The 12,972-nt window shown below is 37.7% G+C and overlaps 1 long non-coding RNA gene across 1 annotated transcript in view; it reads right to left on the reverse strand.

Annotated features, from left to right (window-relative positions):
• The window catches only part of LOC138753621 (uncharacterized), a 40,065-nt gene that overhangs the window by 17,686 nt on the left and 9,407 nt on the right, over positions 1-12,972 (reverse strand). Inside the window, exon 2 of the long non-coding RNA XR_011351298.1 lies at positions 12,402-12,454. This is a non-coding gene — a long non-coding RNA (uncharacterized lncRNA). The remainder of the gene's footprint in view (positions 1-12,401; positions 12,455-12,972) is intronic.

Below are 12,972 nucleotides of genomic sequence, written 5' to 3' on the forward strand. Positions count from 1 at the left end.
GCTTTTGATAACTGAGGAATTCAAGGAAGGCATTAAGCTAAAAGCTTGTGCATTCAAAGTCACCAAGACCAGTGGGAAACCTGAAGAGTGGGAAACCTATAAGAAGCAATGAAGGATCACGTGGCAAGTAGTAAAGAAAGGGAAGGTAGACTATGAGAAGAGATGACCACAAACTCTACAAACAGACAGTAAACGTTTTTATAATTATACAAAGCACAAAATAATGGCTAAAGTGAAGGTTGGACCCTTGTAAGATGAGAACGGAGAATTGATTTTGGATAATGAGGAAATGGCTGAGGATATTTCTTTCTTTTTAAAATATTTTTATTGATTTTCAGTAATAATAAGTTTGTACAGTACAATTATGGAATGTGCTAGAGAAAAAAAATGATAAAGCAATGCGAGAATAATCATGCATACAAATTCCCAAAGCAGTCATAAAAATCAAGAATGGACATAGTAAATCTCAATCTTTCAAGCCCCTGACCCAAAACAAGGTTGAAAGTTAATGTTGATGAAACAAAGTACCTCAGTCTGAAGTGGAACAACACAGTGCCAAAATTCTATAATAACATTGAATCTAGAGATTATGGTAATAGTCCATATAACCAAGTAACAGCACAGAAACAGTCAAGTTCAGCCATTCTAGTCCATGCCAAATACTTTCTCCCACCTAGTCCCATTGGCCCGCACTAGGCTCATAACCCTCCTCACCTCCAACTTTTCCTTAAATATTAAAATCGAACCTGCACCTATGACTTTGGCTGATTGCTCATTCCACACCCCCGCTACCCTCTGAGTGAAGAAATTCCTCCTCATGTTTCCCCTAAACTTTTCCCCCTTCAATCTCAATCCATGTCCTCTTGTTTGAATCTCCCCTACTCTCAATAGAAAAAGCCTGTCCACATTGATTCTATCTGATCCCCTCATAATTTTAAATGCATCTAACAGATCACCCCTGAATTTTCTATGCTCCAGGAAATAAAGTCCCAGCATCCTTAACCTTTCCCTGTAACTCAAACCCTGAAACCCAGGCAACATTCTTGTAAATCTCCTCTGCACTCTCTCTCTAATCTGTTTAAATCCTTCCTATAATTGGGTGACCAAAACTGCACACAAAATATTCCAAATGTTGCTTCATCAATGTCTTATAAAACTTCAACATGTCAGCCCAACCCAGGACATTACAGGCAAAACCCTCCTCACTATTGAGTATATATACAGGGGATGCTGCCATCAGAGAGCAGCAGCAATCATCAAAGACCATTACCACCCAGCACAAACTCTGTTCTTGCTGTTACCATCAGGAAAGAGGTATAGGCACCACAAGACTCACACCACCAGATTCTGTAACTGCTGCTACCCCTTTACCATCAGACTCCTCAACAACAAAGTCAATCAGGGACTCTCACTTAGTGCACTTTATTGATTTTCTTTGCTCTCCCTGCATTGCACAGTCAGTTTGTTTGCATTTGTTATCTCTTTACAGTTCTTTTGAGTGCATACATATTCATGCTGTGTAAAGTTAATTTATGCTCTACCAGTTAGTGGTAATTCTGCTGTACCTGCAGGAAAAAAGGAATCTCAGGGCTGTATGTGATGTCATGTATGTACTCTAACAATAAATCTGAAATCTATTTTAACATACGACAAGAAATATCACAGCTACAAATATGGGTTTCTTGTAAGAATACAATCTCAGATCTCAATTGTTTAATGTATGCAAAGACTTTCCTTTGCTTAATGGAGTTGTTTAAATGTTTCATGTTCCAAGTAAGAACTTTGATAAGATTATTCATGTTTTTAAATTAATGTTATGAAGAAAACCAGGCATGAATTATCACCAAACTCCAGATTACCAGAAGTGCAATAACACAACTTACACAGAACAACGTTGTAAACACAACACCTTAAATCAAAATACCCATCCTCCTTCCTAAACAACTAGAATTGGAAAGTTGCTGTTTGGAACAGCAACGAGCCCAAAAAAAAACATTTTAACCCAATATTCGTCTGCTGTAAATTCTAATTATGGCTCTTTTTTTCAAAAAAGTTATTATTAATATTTCCAAATAATATTAATGTATTTAAAGCTACACCCAAAGTGAAAGACAAATAATTTACATTAAAGAGTCACACTCAGGTCCTCAATGCATGTGCATGAAAATTGTATTCATTCACCGTTAGAATAGAATATAGAATAAAATGTGTGCTTAGCACATTAATGTTTCCAATGTTTCTAAGCAATTAGAATCCCAAATAACAAAAGAGTGTGCCATTAATACTCAGTCAGTCATGGCTATCCCTCGAGATCGAGGATGATGACCTTGGTTCCATTGCTCCACAGAGCGAAGATGCCTGTGCGTCTATTTGTGTAATGTGTACTTAATGTTTCACTCCAAGAAGCATACAATACTTCACAAATCAATCAAATATTTCCATTGGCATGAAAACCATGATATTTGGAGCTGATGAATTTGTTGCAGCCTCCATCTGCCTTCATAGCCATTGAGTTTGAAGTATCTATGTCCACCTGTTCCCATTGAGGTCCTGGTGGTTTTTCTTTGTCAGTGACCTCACCCTCAACATTACCACCATGGGTGGCCCTACCAGGAGTATAGCTCCAGACAGCATCACTCTCAGGATCACAGAATCATACAAGCTTCTCCACCACAACAAGCTGAAAATCTTTGGAGAAGCACTAATATGAAAAGAGCAATAAATCTCTGCCTACTCCCCATTTAGATTTGCAGGCTTAGTAGAACAAATAGCCAAAACTCATACATGTGTAACTTTATAGTCTCCCATACATAACTTGGACTATAGGCATAATGGCCATTACCCTATTTCCCATAGTCATCCAATAACATGAACCCATAAGCACATACAACATTTCATGGGCTATTATTGTGACTAACTCTGGTAGCAAATACAAATCATCATTATTAAGAAAATGTTAATGTATTCAACTTAGTAATTTCATCCAAGGAAAAATAATTAAAGTGTAGTAAAATTAATAGAAAATGAAACAAACTTACATAAGTATAAACCAAATGAATACATTACCCCTTCCAATTAACAAATGGGAGCAAGCAGCCAAATTTCACCCAATCAAGAAAATGAACAAAAAGCTTCAGACACCAAATAACAGTTCATGCAAGACTTGATGTGAAGACAAATCTTCCAAGAATCTTTGTGCTTCTTCCTACTGAATTCATAAACTTCTTGTGCCCATCAAAGGGTGTGATTTGGAAGTGTGCTGCGTATAACAAAGCAGGCTTGAAACCTTTCTTTTAACAGTTCAGCCATGACTTTTTTATATTCTAAACGCAGATTCATCATTTCAGGATAAAAATCATCTACAAATATGATCTGTTGTTCACGATATTGAAGCATTCCTTTCCAAAGGGCTTCATGAATTATGAGATCTTTTATTTGGTAGTGATGAAACCACAAAATAACTGAACGTAGGCAGCGTCCCGGAATTGGCTTGGGAATCAAAGAGCGATGAGCTATGTCCAGCTCAGGCTTAGAATAACTCCTTTCCAAAAACTTCCAAAAACATCCCAGAAAAGAATTTGGTCAGTTGGCCCGTTTCAGTATTTTCAGCCAAGCCCAAAATTTGAATATTCTGTCTTCTGCTTTTGCTCCACAGACCCCAAACGAACATCAATAGCTGATGACTCCCAAAACATCTTCAAATGTAGATTTGACTTCACGTTGACTTTCTTGTACTATTCCAGTTATCTCCCGTGTCTGCTTGTTTGAAAGTTCAGAAATTGAATCAATTGTCAGAGTAACTGTCTCTGCCTCCTTTTTGCCATTTTTTTCAAGGTTTATTTCTCCTCATTGTTATTTTAAAATAATTAGCAATGATAAGTTATCAGGGGGAAAAGTATAAAGCACTTTGTTTGAAACATTAGAAATGAATGAATGAAATAAATAGTTTTTTAAAAAACAGGAGCACCTAACTACTGCTGCTAACCCATGCCACAGCCAGCCGGAAGTCTTTCTGGCTGAGACACTGAATGACTATTTTGTGTTAGTATTTACAGTGGAGGACATTACAAAAATGCCAAGGACAGATGTTATGGATGTGATGGAAGGTGAGAACCTAGATGTATTAGCTATCACTAAAAAGATCATACTCAGAAAATCAGAGGGTCGAAAGAGAGATAAATTCCCTGGTCAGGATGGAATGCATCCCAGGGTACTGAAAGGAATGGCAGGTTGTATTTGAAGCTTTGGTGATAATTTACCAAAATTCTTTGGACTCAGGGCAGATCCCGATGGATTGGAAGATTGCACTATTCAAAAAAGGATGTTGGCAAAAGCAGGGAACTCTAGGCAAGTTAATTTAACATCTGTAGTTGGGAAAATGCTTGAAGCTTTCATTAAAAAAGAAATAGCAAGGTATCTGGAGTGAAATGGATCCATCAGGGAGATGCAACATGGATTCAGCAAAGGAAGGTCCTGTTTGACAAATTTTACGGAGTTCTTTGAGGATATAATAAATACAGTAGATAGAGGGGAGCAGGAGGACATTGTTTACCTGGATTTTCAGAAGGTGCCACATAAAAGACAAACAGAAGATGCAGATGCATGGAGTTGGGGTGATGCATTAGCATGGACAGAGGATTTGTTAACTAATGGAAAGCAGAGGATTGTAGTGAGGAGGTGTTTTTGTGGTTAGCAATCAGTGGTGATTCTAGGGCCTATGAGGAGAGATGTTATGGACGGGATGGAAGGTGAAAATATTCCCAAGGACACTCAGGGAGGCTTGTGGACAGATAGTGGGGCCATTAACAGAGATATTTAGGATGTCACTGGCCACGGGGGTAGTGCCAAAGGATTGGAGGGTGGCACATGTGGTTCCGCTGTTTAAGAAAGGGTCCAAATGTAAACCTGGGAATTATAGGCCCGTGAGTCTGACGTCTGTGGTGGGCAAGTTGACGGAAAGTGTTATGAGGGATCGTATTTACAAATATTTGGAGGTACAGGGATTGATAGGGAGTAATCAGCATGGTTTTGTCAGGGGTAGATCATGCTTGACAATCCTGATTGAGTTTTTCGAGGGGGTTACAAAACAGGTTGATGAAGGAAAAGTTGTGGATGTTGTCTATTTAGACTTTAGTAAAGCTTTTGACAAAGTTCCCCACAGGAGGTTAGGAAAAAAGGTGGAGGCATTAGGTGTAAATAAGGAGGTAGTGAAATGGATTCAGCAATGGTTGGATGGGAGGTGTCAGAGAGTAGTGGTAGAAAATTGTTTGTCCAATTGGAGGCCAGTGACTAGTGGAGTTCCTCAGGGCTCGGTCCTCGGTCCACTATTGTTTGTTATATATATTAACGATCTGGAAGTAGGGGTGGAGAATTGGATAAGTACGTTTGTGGATGATACAAAGATTGGTGGTGTTGTGGACAGTGAAGAAGATTACCATAGATTAAAAGGTGATTTAGGAAGGCTGGAGGTGTGGGCTGAGAAATGCCTAATGGAATTTAATACAGATAAGTGTGAGGTGTTACATTTTGGAAAGGCAAATCTAAATAGGTCATATGCGTTAAATGGTAGGCTATTGAGATGTGCGGAGCAACAAAGGGATTTAGGAGTTATGGTAAATAGTGCCCTCAAGGTTGATACTCAGGTAGATGGTGTGCTGAAGAAGGCATTTGGAATGTTGGCCTTCATAAATCGGAGTATTGAATTCAAGAGTAGGGAGGTTATGATGAAATTGTACAAGGCATTGGTGAGGCCAAATTTGGAGTACTGTGTACAGTTTTTGTCACCAAATTATAGGAAAGATATAAACAAAATAGAGAGAGTGCAGAGAAGGTTCACGAGAATGTTGACAGGATTTCAAGGTTTGAGTTACAGGGAAAGGTTGTGCAGACTGGGGCTTTTTTCCTCTGGAGCGTAGAAGATTGAGGGGGAGACTTGATAGAGGAGTTTAAGATTTTAAAAGGAACAGACAGAGTAAATGTGGATAGGCTTTTTCAATTAAGAGTGGGGAAATTCAAACTAGAGGGCATGGTTTAAGATTGAAGGGGTAAAATGATAAGGGGAACATGAGGGGCAATTTCTTTACGCAAAGGGTGGTAGGGATGTGGAATAAGCTTCCGGCAGACGTGGTTGAGGCAGGATCATTGGTGACATTTAAAGAAAGACTGGATAGTTACATGGAGAGGAGAGGACCGGAGGCGTATGGACCGGGTGCTGGTCAGTGGGACTAGGAGGGTGGGGATTTGTTACGGCATAGACTAGTGGGGCCGAACTGGCCTGTTCTGTGCTGTAGGTGGTTATATATGGTTATATATGGTAACCTAGAGTCATCTGGAATTGTACTTGCTGGAATTTAGAAGAAATTTAGAATTTAGGAGAGGCATAGATAAGATTGAGGTGGGTAAATTGTTGCCATTGGTAGAGGAGACCAGATCTAGGAGACATTGCCTCAAGATTCAGGGTATACAATTTAGGACAGAGATGAGTTAAAACTGCTTTTCCCAGAGAGTGGTGAATCTGTGGAATTCACTGCCCATTGAAGCAGTGGAGGCGACCTCAGTAAATATATTTAAACAATGTTGGATAGATTTCTACGTAGTAAAGGAATTAAGGGATATGGGGAAAAGAAAAATAGGTCGAGAGAAGCCTATTACCAGATGAGCCATAATCTCATTAAATGGAGGAGCAGGCTCGGTGAGGTGGATGGCCTACGCCTGTTCCTTTTTCTTGTATCCTTATGTTCACTGCTAATAGGAAAATCAGTCTATTACTGTTTTTTTCTATAGCATCATAGCAAGGCTGGGTTCCCATGATAGACATGATAAATCAAGTTACACAATAGCTCTGATTAAAAGAAGAATGAAAGAAATTAAAACAAAATTCTTCAGGTTGCAATACATAAAATGCTACAATAGAATGACTTTTTGATTGAATTAACCATTGCTATTTCTTCAATTAGCCATTGAATTTACCATTTTCTTGGACATTTCTGAATATATATTTACAGGAAGGAACAATTAAGAAACTTATATTAAAAACAAGGATAACACTAATTCAAAGTCCAAATAAGTCTAAAATGGTCTCACTCATCTGCAAAATATATTTTTTTTAATTTTTAAGAAGAACCAAATAACGATTCAGAATGCTGTATCTTGAAACCCTTACATCATATGAAGAAAATATAATTCCTCACCTCTAGTTTAGCAGTGCAATATATTTTGTCCCATGTTCTGTTTTAGAAGCACCAGTATGTGTTCATTGTGGTGTATATATATGTATGTTGATTACTAAACATAGATTAACTATGAAAACCACAAAAATAAATCCAATGCACACACTGAACATCAGACACTCAGTTATTATGTGGTGTAACTTTGGGTAATTCTTGAACCACTTTGCAACCTCGCTCCTGATAATGAACGATAATCTACAGGTGCTGGAAAGTGACTCAACTCATATGGGCATAGGAACATATATGGCTGTGGTCTATCTGGATGTTCATAAGTTACATAATTTTGGTTGCATTATTAAAACATGCATTTGAAGGTAACACGCATTGTCATTGGTGAATATGGAAAAAGGTTTTGGTGGGACTTGTGCTAAAATAAGAGAGCATATACAAATAATTTAGATAAGTGCATTTCTGATACATATATTTGGTATGATAATCACATAGACAGTGTATTATGAAGATGAGTGGAAAGGTTACAGAGAAGGAATATAGAGTTTGACTGAAATTATACTATGCTCCTGGTAAGGCCACAATTATCTTCTTGATCCAATATGTTTCTCTAGGGATTATGTCAATGTCATTAACTCAAAATAATATCAAACATAATGGATTTAATTGGAATTTCTAACTGAAGGGGAAATTAGAAAATCACAAAGCAATCCAAGAAAATACCAAATTATGGTCAAAAAGAATGACCATGCATTCCAATATAAGTAGAGATCACTTGTCCTGGAAATCATTGAGCCAACCTTTATCCATGGCATAGTTTAATAACCCTTCATTCATTCTTCTTTCATTAACCATTTGAAAGAAGTTTTTCCACACAAAACAAAGACAATTGTGTGCAGCACAGGAAATCTTAATTTCTCAGGTGTAGACCATAACTTTGTGCATATCCTTGCAATGATATTTCTCATACCGAAAGAACTTTTAAAATCTTATAAATTTTATTTTAAAGGCTGATTTATTTTTTGCAAAGAAAGACAACTTTTTCTCCTATTCATTGCAATGAGAGGACCAAAAAAAGAGGACCAGCTGGAGAAAACACAAAGTTCTTGCCCTTTAAATTCACAGAAGGAAAATTTGTTCTTGATGAGTTTGTACAGTAGCATAAAGGATCGATTGGTTGTTCAGATAGGGAAGTTTCTGCAAACTTTCATATTACATGTATATGAAATAATATGAAAGAGAAGTACAATGTTGACTTTCATCCTGAGGAGGTTCTGTGTTTATAACGTAAGACACAGCTCTGGGAACCCCTACTTGGATTTAGAGGATAAAGTTATAAGGATTATTATATATGCCTAGTTTACATTATCTTGAGTTCCAAAGTTTGAGAGATGATGTAATTATTAAGTTTAAATTAAGGAAAAAAAATTGATTTTAGGGATGGTGCAGAGAAACTATTACTTTAGGTGGAAAATCAGTATATTCACAATGATGGTATCATCTGAAAATTAGAAACAGGGCTTTAAAATGTGAAAGTCGGGAGTACTTTTGTTTCACACAGAGGCTGGTGGAAATATAGATCTCATCTCCTCAAACGACTGTGAGTTGGAACTGCAAATACTGGGTCTGAGAGATGCCTGCTATGTTTGAGGAGAAATAGAGCAAAGCTGTGTACATGAAGATAAGATTGAAGGTTTTGGTATCAGCTCTGATTCAATTGAAAGACAAGATTGTGCTGAGGGATTGAATGGGCATCTTTTCTTCCTTTGGCAGCCAGTATATTAGAACATAGCACTGTTTCCAATATAAATAATCATTTCACATTGGCAGAAACAAATGTGTTGGCTCGGCATATCCAATTTATTGATCGAATGTCTTCATTTCGCTAATTAAAAATTCCATGCTGGTGTGAATGTTACACCAGTATTAGGCAGGAAAATTGCTGATAGCCCTTTTATGAAAATACTGATGCAGCTGGATCTAATATTCTTGACATGAATTCAAAAGAATAGTTGTATTTTTTCTGAAGTTACAACAGAGCTGATGTTGACATCACCCGAAGCTATCCTATTATCAGCCTTTAAATTTGTATTCCAGATTCATTGTAGAGTGCATACATGACACCACTATGCAAAAAAAACTGTACACCGCGTATACATGTAAACGAAGGACTGTAAACAGATATTAAATGTAAACAAACTGGGCAAGTCAGATAGAATTTTTAAAAAATCAATGAAGTGCACGAGTAAGAGCCCTTAAATGAGTCCCTGATTGAGTTTGTTGTTGTGGAATCTAATGGCGGAGGGGTGGCAGCTGTTCCTGAACCTGGTGGTGTGAGTCACGTGAGCTCCTTCCTGATGGTAGCAGTGAGAACAGAGTGTGTGCTGGTGGTTTGGATCCTTTATGATTGCTGCTGTTCTTTGATGGCAGTCTTCCCTGTAGATGTTCTTGAAAGTAGGAAGGGTCCACTACATTTTGGAGCAGTTTACGCTCAGGGGTGTTATACCAGACTGTGATGCAATCAGTCATCACACATCTGTTGAAATTTGCCAGGGTTTCTGGTGTCATACCAAACATCTACAAACTCCTGAGGAGGTAAAGGCACTGAGATGCTTGCTTCATGATGGCAATAGTGTGTTGGGTCCAGGAAAGATCCTCTGAGATAGTGACTCCCAAGAATTTTCTCACCCTCCCCACCTCTGATCCCCCAATGATCACAGGATTGTATATCTCTGGCTTTCCCTTTCTGAAGTCAACAAACAGCTCCTTAGTTTTGGTGACATTGAATGCAATGTTGTCGGTTCACCATTCAGCCAAGTTTTCAATCTCCCTCCTGCATGCTGACTCGTCCCCTTCCTTTATACAACCCACTACCATGGTATTGTTGGCAAATTTGTAGATAGTTTTATTGTCGAACTGAGCTGCACAATCATAGGCGTAAAGTAAGTAGAACAGGGGGCTAAGAATGCAGCCCTGTGGTGCTCCAGTACTGATGGAGATTGTGAAGGAAATGCTCTTACCAATCCTTACGGATTGTGGTCTGAAAGTGAGGAAATCCATGATGCAATTTCACAATGGGTTGTTGAGTTCAAGGTCTTAGAGTTTGCTGATTCTGAAAGAATGATGGTGTTAAATGCCAAACCATATTCGATAAAGAGAACTCTGATGAATGCATCTTTACTGTCCAGGTGTTCCAGGGCTTTATGTAGAGCCAGTGAGATGGCATCCACCATAGACCTGTTGTTATGATAGGCGAACTGCAACGTATCCATGTGGCTGCTCAGACAGGAGCCAACATGCTTCAACAGTAGCTTTTCAAATCACTTCATCACTGTTGATGTCAGTGCTCCTGGTTGCTATTCACTAAGGCAGGGTACTAAGCTCTTCTTGTGTATGATTGACACCTGTTTGAAACAGGTGGGTACCATGCCGCGCTGGTCTAGGATATTGAAGCTATCCATTAATGCATTGGTAAATTGGTCAGTACAGATCTTTAATACTCAGCCAGATATTCCTTCTGGGCCTGGATGCTTTCCTTGGATTCACTACTCCTGAAAGCAGCCTGCACGTCATCCTCAGACTCAGAGAGGATGTGATCATCAGGGGACCTGAGGGTGCGGAAGGATGATTCTTCACTGTTACTGTCAGCTTCAGTTCTATAATCTTCAATTTGGATCATGGAAAAACTGAATATTGGTACGTCCAATGGAAATTAGCAATGGACATGTATTTCTGTTGAGATTCTATTAATTTTATGATATTAGTTTTTGGTCCTCTCATTGCAATGAATAGGAGAAAAAGTTGTCTTTCTTTGCAAAAAATAAATCAGCCTTTAAAATAAAATTTATAAGATTTTAAAACTTCTTTCAGTAAGAGATATGCACAAAGTTATGGTCTACACCTGAGAAATTAAGATTTCCTGTGGTGCACACAATTGTCTTTGTTTTGTGTGGAAAAACTTCTTTCAAATGGTTAATGAAAGAAGAATGAATGAAGGGTTATTAAACTATGCCATGGATATAGGTTGGCTCGATGATTTCCAGGACAAGTGATCTCTACTTATATTGGAATGCATGGTCATTCTTTTTGACTATAATTTAGTATTTTCTTGGATTCTTTGTGATTTTCTAATTTCCCCTTCAGTTAGAAATTCCAATTAAATCCATTATGTTAGATATTATTTTGAGTTAATGACATTGACACAATCCCTAGAGAAACATATGGATCAAGAAGATAATTGTATTAAAATGCCACTCATTTATGGGAACAACATAATATTAAGCATTTACCAAAGGTTGACAATGAAGCACTACCAAAACATATTTACTCACAGTCTAATTTAAGTAAATATTTCTGATAATAATAAAAACAATATGTACACAATAAGGTGAGCTCTGATTGTTGAGACCTGCCTTTTGACAATATGGATTTTCATTATTCTTCATTTCTTAAATGTCTGCAGCATTTCATCTGTTGACACAAACTTTGAGTGCAGGTTCCAGGATATTCAGTTTTTATTCCGGGCAGGGATTGGTCCTAGATGACCCATTTTTTGTTACAATTCTTGCCTCACTTGTCAGACAGACTCATGACAGTCTCAACCAGAACAGTTGTTCTTCCAATTCCAGAGCAGGTCTGTATAGATCTACTTGGGACACCATTTACATTGATACCAGGCAGAATCGGTCCACAATCGCACTTTTGCAGTTTCTACTATTTGTTTAGAATTTATTTCAATGCAAATCTTGTCATTGTCATTGGTTTAATAGAAAGGCTATATTTTATGCAACTATGCAGTTCATTAAAATAAAAATGCTGGCTACAACATTCATGGGCAAGCTAATTAATTGGATTTCAAATTTATATTATTAAAAGCAAAATTCAAAAGCAATTGAAAGAGATTAATTGACAAATCCAATCTTATTTCTATTGAAATAAGACATATACATTTGTGACTTTAATTTTCAGTCAAAAATGTGTTTACATTGTGTGGTAAATTACTTTAATGTATAATTATCTGGTCAAGCATAGCTATTGGTCGGTTTTATCTTTGGCTCCTCCCCACAGGCTCCTGTAAAAAGGTAACTGATCAATACCCCCCTGCAACTCAGTGCAGAACAACCAAACAGTAGGGATATGCTATGTTCTCAAGTGGATTAAAGCCTATTGGTTTCTCCACAATAGACCTGAGTGATTGATCATGCATCACCTTGCCTGAAATACCTTGTGACTTTAGAGATGAACTGCATGCAGTTAATTTCTGGAGACTCCAAATGCTGAAAGACAGATAGTTTTGATTATTGGAGACATTGAGTTCCTCCAGCAGATCATGAATCATTAGTTGTTTATTAAAAAGCCATAAAGGTTTTACATTATTTCGATTCAGATTTCAGATTTATTGGTATTACATATATAACACCACATACAACCCTGAGATTCCTTTTCCTGCAGGCGAGTCAACATCGCCACTTACTGGTAGTGATAAAAACAAACTGTACTCAATCTATACAAGAGTTTATGACATTGCAAAGCACTTGGAAGCCCAATGAGCTGAAGTACTTTTTGAAACTGTGGTCTTGGCTGTCAGCTGAATGATGTGTTTCAGTAGTGTTGAGTGAAGAAATACAAGTCTTAATACTCCTTTTCTTTGAAACAATGTTATGTTTTCCCCCCACAGTTTTGAATATGTCTCATTTAAAAGATAGTAACTATGAGTTCAGCTCTCTTGCAGAACTACAGTCGAGCACCAGCTCAGATAGATATTTTGCGTTACAAGTCTCTGAAGTGAGACTTG

The sequence above is a fragment of the Narcine bancroftii genome, chromosome 1, assembly GCF_036971445.1.
Source record: "Narcine bancroftii isolate sNarBan1 chromosome 1, sNarBan1.hap1, whole genome shotgun sequence".
In the NCBI taxonomy this organism is placed as follows: Eukaryota; Metazoa; Chordata; class Chondrichthyes; order Torpediniformes; family Narcinidae; genus Narcine; species Narcine bancroftii.